Below are 13,255 nucleotides of genomic sequence, written 5' to 3' on the forward strand. Positions count from 1 at the left end.
AGCTGGTTGTGAGCTTGAACAAAATAATCCAACATGGCGGAAAACGCTCTGAAACAGCTGGGTTTCTGTGTAAATCTAATATATATTCTCATGTTTTGTAAAAGTTACCAAGAAATAAACACTTTTGAATCTAAATCCTCTGTTTTTGTAACCACATAACACCTCTGAAAGAGATTTTATGGAGATGTTTATGTGCATGTCCTGGGAACAGCCAAGTGCATGTCACTGTCATTTGTAGCTAATGTGACCGTGGCTTCAGAGATGCACCTGAAAATATAAAGGTTTAGGGTCGAACATCTTCAGCGGTTTTGGTAACTTCAGTTCTAAAATGGCACATGTAAAATATCTGAAAATTCTCTGGGCAGCAGTGTGTTTTCGTGGTTAGCACCAGGGTCGGACTGGGAACAGATTTCGGCCCTGGCATTTTTCCTCTGGACCAGCCCACTATTGGCCCGACGAATCCACCCCCAAACACGCACACCCACCCGTCCATACCGAACCCCCAATGAACAAATACTATACACCTAAATATCATGAACACACACCTAAACACACACTTTCACTGTCATTTCACCTTGATCATAGTACAAAACGGAAGCAAAAGCACACAAGCGGAAAAAAGCTTTTGTGTCTCCAAAGTGTGTGTGAGAGAGAGAGAGAGAGCGAAAGGTAATGTGTGTGTGTGTGTGTGTGTGTGTGTGAGTGAGAGAGAGAGAGAGAAAGAGAGAGAGAGAGTTCTATAATGATTATGCTATATAATGCTAACAAGAAGCTAACCACTGCTAGGATTCACACAGCAGCAAATTAAGGAGCTGAAGTCCGTAGCTGTTGCATGTAAAGACTAACAAAAGTAAAGCACAGTTAATTAAGATAAAATCGATTCCAACCTTGTAGTCAGTACAGGGGCGGATCTAGAGATAAATTCATGGGGTGGCAAGCAGGGACAGGCACTATTATGTGGGGTGGCAATGTAATGTTTATGTATTATGCTATTATAGGTCAGGAATCTGGATTATAGCGTCACGAGTCCAAGTTTCATATAGCCTAGAGCAGCGGCCCGCAAGCTTTTTGCGCCACGGACCAATTTTCATGTAACGTTAAAACAACATTTTTGCAGACCAATATAGAAAAAACTATAAACAATGTGTGTAAAAAATGCGTGAGTGGAATGGTAATTTCAAGTGCTCCAATGGGCGTCATAGATCTGTAAATTGTGTTTTTATGATCACAAAATGAACACTGCTGTAGTAGTGCAGCAGATAACCAAAACAATTGTTCAGTTTGTGATAAAAGCATGAAATGTGGCACACATATTCTAAATTTAATGTTTATTTTCAGATATGGAGACATCCTGGAGGTGACCTCTAATGAGCTACAGGGGTCAATAAAGAATTACACAGGGGTCAAAATATAAAAATTCTCCAATCATGTTGAAAACTATACCACACTATTTGTGTGATCATAAGGATTCCAAAAATGTATAGTTTGGGCTATCCATGACTGAATGTTCTGGAGTTATGGGGTAAAAACAGCAAAAATGGTGACAAAGGTCAGTTTCAGTTTGTACAAGGGTGAAAGTTAAAGTTACTTCAGTTTTGGTAAAAAGTGATGCAAATTATTGGTTGAGTGAATTGGATTAATAAATGGAATAGTTTTGACTATGTCGAATGCTTGGTCTCCAAAGTAAAGGTCAAACAAGGTTGACGTCCATTGGATTCTATGACATGTCAATCAATCAATCAATCAACTTTTTTCTTATATAGCGCCAAATCACAACAAACAGTTGCCCCAAGGCGCTCCACACTGCAAGGCAAGGCCATACAATAATTATGAAAAACCCCAACGGTCCAAACGACCCCCTATGAGCAAGCACTTGGCCACAGTGGGAAGGAAAAACTCCCTTTTAACAGGAAGAAACCTCCAGCAGAACCAGGCTCAGGGAGGGGCAGTCTTCTGCTGAGACTGGTTGGGGCTGAGGGAAAGAACCAGGAAAAAGAGATCGATCACTAATGATTAAATGCAGAGTGATGCATACGGAGCAAAAAGAGAAAGAAACAGTGCATCATGGGAACCCCCCCACAGTCTACGTCTAAAGCAACATAACCAAGGGATGGTCCAGGGTCACCCGATCCAGCCCTAACTATAAGCCTTAGCGAAAAGGAAAGTTTTAAGCCTAATCTTAAAAGTAGAGAGGGTATCTGTCTCCCTGATCTGAATTGGGAGCTGGTTCCACAGGAGAGGAGCCTGAAAGCTGAAGGCTCTGCCTCCCATTCTACTCTTACAAACCCTAGGAACTACAAGTAAGCCCACAGTCTGAGAGCGAAGCGCTCTAATGGGGTAATATGGTACTACGAGGTCCCTAAGATAAGATGGGACCTGATTATTCAAAACCTTATAAGTAAGAAGAAGAATTTTAAATTCTATTCTAGCATTAACAGGAACATAACTTAGCGTGATAGATGGTGCAAACTATTCCTTTTTAAAATACTATTAACTAAACTAATAATTTGCATAATTTTTTACCAAAATTGGAGCAAGTTTAACGTTTGACCCCTGTACAAACTGAAACTGACCTATGTCACCATATTTGCTGTTTTTACCCCATAACTCCATAAATAATGTGGTATACTTTTCAATATGATTGGAGCATTGTTAAAGTTTGACCCCTGTGTAATTCTTTATTGACCCCTGTAGCTCATTAGAGGTCAGCTCCAGGATGCCTCCATATCTGAAAATAAATATTAGTTAATTCAGAATATTTGTGCCAAATTTCATGCTTTTCTCACAAACTGAATGATTGTTATGGAAATTATAGGGCAATTCAACGGTAACGGAATTACAATCTGACCTAATCTGTAGTTGTTAGATGCAGTATGTCCAGATTTTGCTGCAGTTGTAATTCCGTTACCATAGAATTGCCCTTTAGCTAAGCTGCACCACTATAGTATAAAACAACATATTTAATCAAATAACAGCAGAGAAGCTGTATGAGTCTTACCTGAGCTGAAGACTCACAGAAACACACCTAACGGTGAGACCTAAGCGCAAAGCGCAGCTTGTGCTGCATTCAAGGGCGCTCAGAGAGCACAGTTTTCACCGGTTAAAGTCATTCGCGAGGTCCCTTTTTTGAAAAAAATGTCACCCACTTCTGATTGGGGTGGCAACTGGGGTGGCAAGAGCTATTTTTAGGGTGGCAGTTGCCACCCCATGCCACCCCAGTAGATCCGCCCCTGAGTCAGTAGAAGAGTGGAGAGAAGTCCAGGCGCAGAGGAGTCAGTCCATTCACAGGGGCGGGAGCGGCTGCCTGCTCTTCCTGCAATCTGATTGGCCACCCTGTATGCTTCCCCAATTGTCATTGGCTGTTGGTCATGTCAATCATTGTGCTCGATGTAAGTCACCGTTGTGTGATCAAACGGAAACAAAACTGAAACCTAGAATAAGACTGCGCCGTGTATGAAACACTACAACTTTTCAACTTTTATTTTGACACAAATTCAGGAAGTGGTTCTACAGCTGCGCTGATTAAATGCTGTAGCTTCACCGATCACGGACTTTCCTCATGTTGACAGCAGCGAGAACACTGTATTTCCATAATCTCTATAAATATGGGAGGGCCGGACCACGCACGTCTAAATGTGCAGTGGCCCATTTAGACTGCTCTTTCTTGTCTCTCTCTCTGGGTTCTTGGTGGTGGGCGTTCCTCTCTGTCTGGCCAAACCCTAGTTCTGGAAGTTTCACCTCACACCTGTTCTTGATTTGCAGTTCATCACCTGGTGCTTTACAAGCCTCACAGTTTGTTCTTGTCCCTCAGTATGCTAGCCATACGAAAGAGAAAATAAGTGCGTCTTAAGTCTGGACTTGAAAGTCTCCACAGAATCTGACTGTTTTATTACTGCAAGGAGATCATTCCACAGAACAGGGGCACGATAAGAGAAAGCTCTGTGACCCACAGACTTCTTATTCACCCTGGGACACAAAGTAGTCCTGCACCCTGAGAACGCAAAGCCCAGGCCGGTACGTAAAGTTTAATTAGGTCAGTTAGGTAGGGAGGTGCCAGTCTGTGAACAATTTTATAGGCTTGTAGCAGAACCTTAAAATCTGATCTCACTGGGACAGGAAACCAGTGAAGGGATGCCAAAATGGGTGTAATGTGGTCGAACTTTCTGCTTCATGTCAAAGGTCTGGCTGCAGCATTTTGAATCACTTGGAGAGCCCTAATGCTGGACTGCAGTAAACCAGAAAATAGAACATTGCAGTAGTCCAATCTAGAAGAGATAAACGCATGGATCAGGGTCTCAGCATCAGCCATAGACAGGATGGGACGAATCTTCTCTATACGAGGTCTGTTAGAAAAGTATCAGACCTTTTTATTTTTTGCAAAAACCTGATAGATTTGAACGACTGGAGCAGCGCCACATCAAATTTTGCCAGAAAGTGGGCGATAGCCAGGTGGAAACCATTCGGATGATTCAGACGGCTTTCGGTGACCTTTCAGTCATGTGACTATCCGAGAAATTGTGGAAGAGGTGGGCATGTCACAGCATGTCCTCTGAGACTTCAACACAAAGGTGCTTTTGCTCCACCACCAGCAGCTTCGTGCCGAAGCCTTCTGTTGGTTATTTTCTCCTCCAAACATTTTTAAAACCTTTAACAAGACAAACAGAGTCAAGAAACACCAGTGAGACAGAAAGTCAAATTTTACGCGCGGAGTGCAGTCAGGCTGTACACCAAGGCTACACTAAAGTCTGGCCTGCGCTCCGCTCTTTTTATTAGTGAATCCCTCATCACATAAACAAAAACTTGTCCTAAGGGTGGGGGAATGACGCAAGACAAGTTTCTTCCCGTAACATAAACACACACGTCAATAAGTGCAGCTGTAAGCAAAAACAGTTTCTTTCTTTTACTCTTATCGTCGAAGGTCAGCACATCTCGTTCGTCTGTTGCAGTTATCAGCTGTTCTGCATCTGCCTGGAACACTAAGCATCACATCACAATCAGTCAAAATTCAACCTTCAGTTCTTTTACTCCCAGTCGTTAGCGGCTACGAAAACAAGTTGTATAATAATAATAATAAGTACATCCAGCTCCTCATTCCCAGTTCAGATTGACCCCAGCATGCTAAAACAAGGTTGAATAACACGTACATTCTCGGGTTTAAGTGCAAACGGCACAACACCGTTCTCATCAGAAAGAAGACAAGGTACAAATGTTTAACAGTGATAACATATATATATATATATAAAATCCTTAACATTTCCCACCTGTTTATCGCCTGTTAAACATATAGTAGTAGTTATCACCTAGCTTAGCACTTCTTTCTTGAGATTTTCACTAAGAGGTTCATCATGGTACGTAAAGCATCTATTTCAGTGTTTTGAGCTGCTACTATTTTTTCAGTTACATTCATGAACAGACCCAATCGATAATTCAGAGTTTCAATCATTAATGAATTTTTTCCCACTCCTATCCAGGGGAACAATGAATGTGCTATTTTATCTCCTACAGACCACAATTTTTGGTCCTTTAGTACATCCGAGCCCCACATGTGATCATGTGGTAACACATCTGGGTATATCAATCTCCTCCGTCTGGTGCTGCCATTCTTCTCTGTGGAGGTCCTACCACATATGTATGGTCAGTCACCTGGGTAGGTGCACACACACCACCCCAATTTGGTGGGAGACTCATGTACAGTCTGGAACCACAAAGCCAATAGATGTCATCATACACCGGAGTACCATTTACAGGTGGTAGCAAAAACTTACTAACATAAGCACATGATTCATCCGTTCCCCATGGACAGGAGCCTGTATAATTACATCCCCGTCCAATGTGATGAAGATAAGTACCATCCACATATTATGTTTTGGTTAGGACGTTTCTTAATTTTACCTACAGTTTTATTCCCTGTCCTGTAAAAGCAAATTGGGAATGGCCGTTGTGATGACAATTTAACGTGATGATATTTTTGCGTTTCCCTTCAGTCTAGTCAATGGAGCAGCACTTGGGCACGCTTGTACGTCCTCTGTTGAAATCCCTATCATATAAGTGGTTGCACTGAGGCAAGTGGTGTTAGAACTGCCCCCGAAATACAGTTTGATTATGCATCCGTATGATAAGACATTCTGTCACCCTAGCAGGGTACGGTTTAGCCGTCAGAGCTGGGTGTGTTGAGGATATAGGTATTTGTGAACAAACATAACAATTAGTAACGTAATTCCATAGCCAATAAATGAACATCTCTGTACCACAAATTAGTATGGTATATATGACGGTGTCCATCTGTCTCATTCACATTATGAATAAACCTCTTCTGACGTTGCTTGCGTTGTTCTCTGGCTCGGTCCACAGTGAGCTGCAATTCTTGGGTCAACCACCAGGCCAGGAATCCGAGGAGCACGAAACACACTAAGATCACAACGCAACCGGCTGCCCTACCAACAGTCCGGTAGCGGCGGCGCTGAGCACGCCGCTCCGGGGTCTGCTGTAGTTCAGTCATGATTGCTAGGATACAGTGTTGTTAACCACCTCACCTAATAGTGCAAGGATCTCCCTGCTTCACTGGCATTGAGACAATCTATTGCTAATTAAATAGACTCCCTTTGTAGCCAGACTTCCCCTTACACTGTGGAGGCAGCCAACACACGCTGTATCTTACAGTGATGTATCCACGTTGATCTCTCCTCTATCTTTACTGCAGTTGGTGTTGTTAACAGCACTTGGTATAGGACCTTCCCAACGAGGACTGGACCAGTTCTTCCTCTTAATCACTCTGATGAACACCCAGTCTCCTGGCTAGACTACTGGAAGGCCGTCCTGTGGAAGATCAAAATTATTCGGCAGTAAATGTGTTTAAGTTATCTCTTTCTGTGTTAATGTCTTTTTCATAAAATTTGCTAATGTTTGTTCCTCATCTGCTGTTTTAGTATCCATGTCAAAATTGGTAGACGATATGGTCGTCCATAAAGTATCTCAAATGGTGTTAACCCTGATGGTGTTGGTGTTATTCTCATATACAATTTTACTAGGTCCAACATTCAATCCAGGTTCGTTTTGTCTCTTCTATACATTTCCTTAATCTTGTTTTTATTGTGCCCTTTGTCCTTTCCACTAATCCTGCACTGTGTGGGTGGTAAGCACAATGATTTTTGAGATTGACCTGTAGCGCTTCTCCTACGTATTGCACTATTGTATTAACAAAATGCGCTCCATTATCTGAATAGACTGTTTCTGGTATTCCAAATCGTGGAATGATGTCTTTGCACAATGCCTTAGCCACTGTAAGTGCATCTGCATGTTTTGTAGGGAACAATTCTACCCATTTTGAGAAGGCATCAATTATGACTAAACAAAATTCCTTCCCTTCATGTTTACTCAGCTGTATATAATCCATATGAATCACTTGAAAGGGATATTGTGGTGTTGGAAATTTGCCTCTTTGGGGTCTCAAATTGCCTTGTGAGTTGTGTTTTGCACATATCATGCATGCTCTACAATGCTGTTTTGCATATGCATCGAACCCATAAAGACAAAAAATAGATTGCAATTGCGATATCATACCCCCTGATGAGACATGCGTCACGCCATGGCTCATAATAGCTGCCCATTTAAACATATTTTTTGGCAATATGGGTTTCTTTTGTGGTCATATCCGGAGGGGTGTCATATAGGAGAAAAATAGAAAGAGCTGTTGCTGCCTTTGCGGTTTTGTCAGCAAAGTCATTTCCTTGTGAAACACTGTCAGAGCCTTTGGTGTGAGCCGCACATTTGCATATAGCAATTTGTTTAGGCAATTTCACAGCCTTCAGTAGTGCAGTTAAGAGAGTGGCATGAGTCACTGGCTTTCCAGATGATGTCACCATTCCACGCTCTTCCCACAGTTTTGCAAACACATGCACTGTGCTGAAAGCGTACTGGCTGTCTGTATAAATTGTTACAGCCGTACCTTTAAACAGATAGCAAGCTGCAGTTAAAGCAACTAATTCAGCTGCTTGTGCTGAAAATGAGGATGGCAATGAAGCAGAATCCAATACTTCTGAATTTGTGACAACAGCATATCCAGATTGTGTTTGTCCATAAGCGTTTTTAGTGGAAGAACCATCCACATACACAATTGTACTGTTTGGGATGGGTGTGTCCTGGAGGTCTGGGCGTGCTTTCGTACAGACCGTAGCTACATCAAGACAATTGTGCGGCTCACCATCCTCAGGTAAACGTATCAATGTGGATGGATTCAATGTTGTACAGCGCTCTACCGTAAGGTGTGGTTGTGATAATAGCAAGGACATGCACGAAAGATGTCTTGCTGGGGACAAAAGGCTCATGTTTGTCTGCAACAGAAGTGCAGAGACTGCATGTGGAACCTTCAATGTCAGCTGATGGAATAGAACAACATTACTGCTACTTTGAACAGCCATAGAGGCTGCAACAACAGCCTGTACACATGGTGGTAAAGCACTTGCTACTGCATCCAATTTAGATGAGTAGTAGGCAACTGGCCTCAATTTTGAGCCATACATTTGAACCAAAACACTAGTCATGAACTTATTCTTACAATCAACTGTTTGAATGAATGGTTTACTATAATCTGGTAGTGCCAAAACTGTGGATGACACTAATGTTTGTTTGACTTTTACAAAAGCTTCCTCAGCTTCTTTGTTCCATTCCAACACGGTTGACATTGAAATATCATCCTTGTACATCAAATCAGAAAGTGGACTAGTCAATTCTGCATAGCAGGGAATCCATGCCCTGCAGTAATTAGTCAGTCCAAGAAATGACATCATCTGCTTTTTGGTTTGTGGTTTTGGAGCGTGCAAAATTGCTTCCTTCCTGTCAGACAGGATCGTGCGCCCTGTGGCTGATAATTCATGTCCTAAATATTTTACTTTATCCCTACACAACTGAACTTTGTTTTTACTCACTTTGTGGCCATTATCAAATAAGAAACATAATAATGCTACTGTGTCAGTTATGCAGTTTTCTCGTGTGTCAGAGGCAATCAAAATGTCATCAACATACACCAATAGTTGGCTATCTGCCGGTGGAACGAAATTGGCTAAACATACTGACATGACTTGAGAATAAATAGTTGGGCTCTCTGCGTAACCCTGCGGTAATCTGGTGAATGTATATCGTTGTCCTTTAAAGGTAAAAGCAAACCAGAATTGACTATCTGGGTGTACTGGCACAGAGAAAAATGCATTACTTATGTCAATTACTGAGAAACTATTAGAATTTGGTCTCAGCGAATTTAACAAGGTGTGTGGATCTGGAACACATGGTGCTCTTTTAATCACAGCAGCATTTACTGCCTGCAGATCTTGAATCATTCTCCACCCCACTGAGGGCGGAGCCTTTTTTACAGGAAATATGGGTGTGTTACATGGTGAATCTGGACATGGCACTATTACTCCTGCTGTTAATAAATTCTCTACTACTGGCCTGATTCCTTCAATTGCATCAGGTTTCAATGGATACTGTCTTACACATGGTCTGTATTCTGTTTTTGGTCTTATAACTACAGGTTGTGCATTTTTTATCAGTCCTACGTCTGAAGGACCTGTTGTCCACAATCCTGATGGTACAGAAGAGAGAAGATCATCCTCTTCAGGACTCAACTGAAACACTCAGGATTGTGAAGTGGACACATCAATGTGTGTTCCAGCTGTCAGCACCAATGGGACATTAACTGGCACTTTATACAATTTAGTTGATGGACTGAACTCCGTTCGTGGTCCAACTCTGCTCCAATCAGTGGCTGACAAAGCTGTTATGACTGTCAGTCCCAATTCTTGCCATTCTGTCAAATATGGCTTACAAAGTGACACATGCAAAGGCATGCCTGTGAATCTCAATTTTAAAATGTCTTCAGTGGCACCTGTTACTGTTATGACAGCTGTTGAGTTGCCATCATGAATCAAATCGGTCATTGTCAGCTTCACAGGTGAAATATTTTTCAATTTGTTTTCATACTGGTGTTCCTGGCAATATGCCACTATGGACTCTAAATACACTCTCAAATCTGCATCTAAACTCTGTCCATGGTTCTCCTTCTTTCTGTGTTGTCCTGGTAATTTCAGTATAATTTATCTTCGGTCCTAACACACCTTTTGCACGTGTAATCATAGCTTCCACTCTTGTTTTCAAGACTGGATCATCATGTGGCAATGGTACGCCATCCTGGTCTGCAGGATTCCAGTCTCCGCGTATCTGACTCCATTTAGGGCCACATGCTTTCATCCACACCTGTTGGACTTCAGGTCCATTAAGGTGGTAAGAATTTCTAATGTTTTCTATATCCTGCATAAATCCCTCAATGTCGACATGTGGCGATGGTATCATGTCGACTGCTGCTTTGATATCATCAGCATTCCATGTTCGATATACGAGCATGGTTGATCGATGTCCTGCTGTTCCTGCACGAGGATTTGGTACTTCTATCATAGGATAGGCACCTCCCTGGTCACTGTGTTCCACCATGGGAGGGGCTGTAGGCACTTTTTGCTTGACTGCGTGTTTGTGGTTTTTCTGGTTTTTCTGGTTTTTCACTTTTTACCTTAGGTTTTACTGCCAAATCATACTGTGGTGGCGGTACATCGTCATCCTCTGGTAGAGGAGATAAGGTGTTGTTGTCACCGACGATCCAGCCGGCGGTGGTTGTTGAGGCTGTTCTGGTTCTCTGTGCTGAATTATCACATCTTCTTCTGCCTTACCTACAGCTTTCTTTTTCCTTGCTTTCTCTAATCGTCGTTTCTCTGCTCCCTTCCGTCTGTTCTCTGCTTCCTCCTCCCAAAATGCCACTAAATCTGCCCCTACTTTCTGCATCTTTTTCTCATCACCTTTATGTTGCTGTTCTAACTCCTTCTTTAGCTTCTGTATACTGATCAGGTTCAGTCGTCCGTCAAAGTCATGTTTATTTATCCAGGTCTCCAATTTCTTTGTTGCTTTTGGATTTTTTGCTTCCATAAATTTCCAGTCGTCAGTGGATAAATTTTCCTTATTTTTAGACGCCTTACCCCCCATTTTTATTATCCCTTGTTATAATTTGGACTTCAGACAGGGGCACACCTAGGGTGTTCTAAATCTGAAGTTTTCACTTTCTTTGGACGTGACAATTAATTTGCCGTCGTGTGGTTGATTCCTTTCACCTCCCCGTAGGAAGCGGAATCACTTGCCTCTGCTTCCACACGCACGGTTGTCACTAACGTTGTCCAAAGTATTACACTTTCACACAGTTATTTACACTTACACAAAACACTATTTACACATAGAAACACTTTTAATAATCGTACGCGTATTCTTATCCCAGGGGAGCTCGCCCTCCCGTGAAATTTAACTAATGTCCTGCATTAGGGGACTCCGCCGTCCCTGCCAAATTTAACTGCTTTTTTACAGTGCACGTATTTCTACCCGGGATTTCCTTTACGTATTAAAACAGAGGAGTCCGTATCCTCCTTCTGGAATTTAACTACGTGCGTCCCTCGCAACCGTAGAGGAGTCCGCCCTCCTTACAGAGTTTAACTGTGTTTCATTAACAGACGATTCTGTATCATCGCTTACGGAGTTTAACTGTTTTATGTGATCACTTTTATCCCCTACCGGTACGCGTATATAAACAGAGGAGTCCGCACCCTCCTTACAGAGTTTAACTGCTTTGCATTAACAGACGATTCTGTATCATCGCTTGCGGAATTTAACTGTTTATGTGATCTGATCACCACTCACTCAGTACTGTTTACAAAGAAATTTTACTCACTGACTCGACTTCCTGTCTGTCTTCTTCGGGAAAATCTCGTCAACCAGACGATGCCAACGGTGGTCGACAATTGCAGACACGATCAATCGATCGGACCTTGGCCAAGGATTTACGTCTGGACTTGACGACCTCCGCTGGACACCTCCGGTATTGTTGAGCTCCCGGACGAGCCCCCAGTCAATGTTGGGTATTTTCTCCTCCAAACTTGTTAAAACCTTTAACAAGACAGAGTCAAGAAACACCAGTGAGACAGAAAGTCAAATTTTACGCGCGGAGTGCAGTCAGGCTGTACACCAAGGCTACACTAAAGTCTGGCCTGCGCTCCGCTCTTTTTATTAGTGAATCCCTCATCACATAAACAAAAACTTGTCCTAAGGGTGGGGGAATGACGCAAGACAAGTTTCTTCCCGTAACATAAACACACACGTCAATAAGTGCAGCTGTAAGCAAAAACAGTTTCTTTCTTTTACTCTTATCGTCGAAGGTCAGCACATCTCGTTCGTCTGTTGCAGTTATCAGCTGTTCTGCATCTGCCTGGAACACTAAGCATCACATCACAATCAGTCAAAATTCAACCTTCAGTTCTTTTACTCCCAGTCGTTAGCGGCTACGAAAACAAGTTGTATAATAATAATAATAAGTACATCCAGCTCCTCATTCCCAGTTCAGATTGACCCCAGCATGCTAAAACAAGGTTGAATAACACGTACATTCTCGGGTTTAAGTGCAAACAGCACAACATCGTTCTCATCAGAAAGAAGACAAGGTACAAATGTTTAACAGTGATAACATATATATATATATAAAATCCTTAACACCTTCGGTACGAATTTCACCGCCACTCTTTTCATGGCAAAATCTTCTGTCACAGTGGAATGTGCCAAAAAAGTGCTGATGTCCACCTCTTCCACAATTTCTCGGATAGTCACATGACGGTCCACCACAGCGTTCACTTTGGAAATTATCTGGTCATTTCAGCACGTTGATGGCCGACAGAGCGTGGTTCGCTCTCCACCGTTGTGTGGACATCTTTAAACCCGTTGTACCGCTCCTTAATCTGTGTGATGCCCATAGCATCGTCACCGAAAGCCATCTGAATCATCTGAATGGTTTCCACCTGGCTGTCGCCCAGTTTCTGGTAAAATTTGATGCGGCACTGCTCCAGTCGTTCCGTCTTTTTCCTTGCAATGAAAATTCGCCGAGTGCACTACACATGTCGTCACACAAAGGCTGCTTACCAGCGAATGACGCAATCGACAGGCATGAAAAAATTCACGCATGCGCACGAAGGTTCAAGGTTGGCTGATGCAAGCACACGTGATTCAAATCCATCAGGTTTTTGCAAAAAATAAAAAGGTCTGATACTTTTCTAACAGACCTCGTATTTCACAGGTGGAAGAAAGCAGTCCTCGTAATATTTCTAATGTGAAGGTCAAAGCACAATGTAGGATAAAAATATTACTTAACTTCCTCACTTTGTCAGTGTGATGTAAGACA

At 42.4% G+C, this 13,255-nt stretch overlaps 1 protein-coding gene across 3 annotated transcripts in view; it reads left to right on the top strand.

The window, feature by feature from the left end:
- LOC117527573 (primary amine oxidase, liver isozyme-like) overlaps positions 1 to 13,255 on the top strand; it is a 73,201-nt gene that overhangs the window by 41,566 nt on the left and 18,380 nt on the right. The gene's annotated exons all lie outside the window — the stretch shown is intronic.

Source organism: Thalassophryne amazonica, chromosome 16, assembly GCF_902500255.1.
Source record: "Thalassophryne amazonica chromosome 16, fThaAma1.1, whole genome shotgun sequence".
Taxonomy (NCBI): Eukaryota; Metazoa; Chordata; class Actinopteri; order Batrachoidiformes; family Batrachoididae; genus Thalassophryne; species Thalassophryne amazonica.